The sequence below is a fragment of the Felis catus genome, chromosome A3 (genome assembly GCF_018350175.1).
Source record: "Felis catus isolate Fca126 chromosome A3, F.catus_Fca126_mat1.0, whole genome shotgun sequence".
Taxonomy (NCBI): Eukaryota; Metazoa; Chordata; class Mammalia; order Carnivora; family Felidae; genus Felis; species Felis catus.
Genome location: NC_058370.1, coordinates 94536841 through 94540725, shown reverse-complemented (window position 1 = coordinate 94540725; position 3885 = coordinate 94536841).

Here is a 3885-nt window from a genome sequence, read left to right as displayed (position 1 = left end):
AAGTTCACATTCTACTTTATTCTCCTACTGACTGTGTGCCTGAATGCTGCTAACCTCATCTTAGCCTTAGTTTTTAAATTATTTTCCTCCATAAAATGGTGATGACAACATCTAACACCCAGGCCTTTTTTTTACAGGATGAACAAATATTTGCTATTACCTAATAGCTTCTACATCATGACCACTTTCCATGCCTACTCTTCCTTCCCAAATCCCTTTTGCCTGTAAGTGTAAGATGCCTCATTGAGGCCCACAGCTATCTATTACTTTTCATCTTCTCATGAAGCCCGGTCCAACCTACTCCATCTGAAATCCATCTTGAGGACCAGAATTTGTTTATTCCTTACCCTGGAATTATAAACCCCTACTTTGTTTCTCTGAGATAAAAATTAAGCAATTTTTCAAATTAACTGCTTAATGAGATGTTATAAGACCTTTATGGAGACATTATTCTTAAAAGAAGTTTTTTAATGTTTATTTATCTTTTGAGAGAGAGAGAGAGAGAGAGAGAGAGAGAGAGAGAGAGACAGTGTGAGTGGGGGAGGGACAGAGACACAGAATCTAAAGCAGGCTCCAGGCTCCAAGCTATCAGCACAGAGCCTGATGTGGGGCTCAAACCCACAAACTGTGAGATCATGACCTGAGCCAAAGTTGGATGCTTAACTGACTGAGCCACCCAGGCTCCCCGTGGAGACATTATTCTTTAAGCAAGAGCAAATGTGCTCATTCTGTGCACCATGGCAAGCTACCCAGGAAAATCTTTCTTCTTTCTTTCTTTCTTCTGTGTGTGTGTGTGTGTGTGTGTGTGTGTGTGTGCGCGCGCGCGCACACGTGCGCATGTGTGTTTGTATTAGTTATGTAGGTATTTATGAAGGGTACAGTTTTCCATGGACCTTAAAAATGGTCCACATGAAATATTCATGTGATACTAGAGATTTGGAGCTCATTCAACATTTACTTGGCTAATGTATGGGGAGTCATCATACTCAAACTATATTCATTTGTATGTGGGAATTTCTGGGAGTTTGAGGGTACACATAACTATAACCCAAATTTCTCTAATTGTGGATTTGAATGGAGTCCCTTTAGGAACAAAAATTTGAAATTCACTGCTTTTTGACCACTCTTGCTGATAAAATCTCTCTGTAAAATCTCTCTATCCCTTCATGTCACCTCAAGACCTTCTGCAGGTTCATGGAGTTACCTCAAAAGTGCTTGTGGGCAGGTCTTCTAATATTGCAACTCCAATTTCCAGAGAGGGTCTCCACTGAAGTCTCCCACCAGGCACTAACACTGATGCATAGTTTTCAAAGGGGCGATGTCACCAATGCTCACATGACAGCCTATAACATGCAGCCAAAAAGTGTGTGTGAGATAGAGGAGGGGAAGATGGACCTTCCCACTTCATGGTATACACTGAGGGAGGATTTCCAATGCAGTGCCAACATCTTTACTGCTTTGGGATCCCTCGTGCCTGAGACCCACTGTTTTTTTTTTTTTAATATTTATTTATTTTTGAGAGAGAGAGACAGAGAGACAGAGACAGAGTATGAGCTGCAGAGGAGCAGAGAGAAGAGGGAGACAGAATCGAAAGCAGGCTCCAGGCTCTGAGCTGTCAGCACAGAACCCGATGCAGGGCTCGAACCCACGAACTGTGAGATCATGTCCTGAGCTGAAGTCAGATGCTTAACCAACTGAGCCACCCAGGTGCCCCTGAGACCCATTGTTCCAATGATGTTTACTGACCCAACCATTTCTGTCTCTGGCTAGACAGCTATCTCTCTCTCCTGAGGAACAGACCTGGATCTGAGCAATGGGGCTGGGGCAGGTTTCGTGTGATGATTATGACACCTTGTTCAGAATCCCTCCTCTTCTCTCATAACTCAGGTTTTGTGACAATCAGACTTGTCTGCCCAATCCTCTTTTCTTGGTAAATTCTCTCCCAAAAGACTCCTCAACCTCCTACAAACAAATAAGATTATGACTGGCTGGAGCATTTCCAGATATATTCTGAAACATACCTGAACCCAAGATCTAGACACAGCTTAGGCTCAGTCTGATACTTGGAGGATAAAGCTAAAACTAAGAATCCAGGAAAAATGTTATGTGCTTACTTCAGTATAGGAATGGTAAGAATAGGAGTTAAAATGTGATAGAGCTGATAGAGATGGGGAGACCAGTCAGGGGTTGCAAATGTTATATGGACAAAAAAGAATGTATACCCAAACTACTAACACAAGAGTATTAGTGATGCTTGATACATGCACCTGATCTTATCATTTTATTATTTTTCCAATGGTTCCTTGGTATAAGAAACGAATGTTAGTAATCAAATTTACATGTGATGAAACCGAGCCTCAGGGAGGATACATGGCCTTTCCAAGTGTACACATTCAGTGAGATGTAAACCTAGTTAGAGTCTAGGTAACAGTAATATATGCACCTGGATAACAATTTTGATTATGGGAAGTGGAAATTATTTTGATTTTGGATATGTTAGTTTAAGTTTTTAGCAGGAATTCCAAGAGGAAATGTGAGGCTCAAGGCTAGGAATAAGGTCAGGTTTCGAGTTTCACAGTGGAGTCATTTATTTGAGATGACCCCTGAATCCCTTGGTGTGGGTGAGGAGAGAATTAAATGGGAACAGCCAGAGGCTGAGATTCAGTGAGAAGGCATGGAAGACTGTAGTATAGGTAAAGCAGCACATATACCCCTCTTTTGCCACATTTATGCTGTGCTGTTCATAAATTCATCTGTTCATGTCTCTCCAACTACATCAAGATTCTTTAAAGGTGAGGATTGTGTCTTTGTCCTGTTAATATACCACCTAGTGTGGGGCTGGGTACAGAAGACTTTCAAATGGGGGGGAAATAGACATCTAGATAACTTCTCAGTTCCTGGAAATTTTCTAGACCCAACTGTCTGTGACAAGTAAAATAATGTAAATAAATATAAAGGCTTTGTGATTTATTGTTCCTGCCATTCTGCAACAAAGATCTTCAATTATTAAAAAAAGAAAGAAACATAAGGGGAAAAGGGTCCTAGCCTATAGCAAAAATATAGAAATAAAATGTCCACTTGGAGGTAGACTATTAGGCTCTTTCTGCAAGGGAGGTGGGAAAACAGTCTAGTTCCTCACCCGCTCTCACTGTGTGTTCAGCTTCAGACTGCATTCACTTGGCATATTTACTGACCTTTGAAATTACATTCAACACCTAAATATTTCCTGGCACAACTATCTCCATTGAGCTCCATTATCAGGACTATTTATTTATCAGACTGAGTTGCTGCATTTATCTTCAGCCTTTCAGACACAAATATTCTGGAATCAGGAAGAGACACTTCAACAGCTGTGAAGTGGTCATCTCTACAGCAATGGCTAAAGGCAGAGGGAATGGAGAATGGGTTAGGCTGCCAACTAGAAAGGGTTCTAAAGGGTTTTATTCCTCTACAGAATTTTTTTGTCATAGGAGTGCCTGGGAAACTCAGTCAGTTGAGTGTTCGACTCTTGATTTTGGTTCAGGTCATGATCCCACAGTTCATAGGATCAAGCCCCAGGTTCGGCTGTGTGCTGACAGCATGGAGCCTGCTTGAGATTCTCTCTCTCTGCCCTTCCCTTCCTTGTACTCTCTCTCTCTAAATAAATAAACATTAAAAAAGAAAATTTATTTGCCATAGAATTATTGACTCTTGGGATTGGAAGATATACAAAATTTGATCCAAATCAATTCTACCTAAAGTCTAAGTACTTCTCATAATGGGGAATTTCCTGAGCCAAGTGTTTTCATTCCAGCCCCAGTCTTTTTGCTGCCCCGCACTCTGGGCTCACCCATTATAATGGATCACAGACATCACAGGTTCTGGCCAGAATGCAGGACAACATGC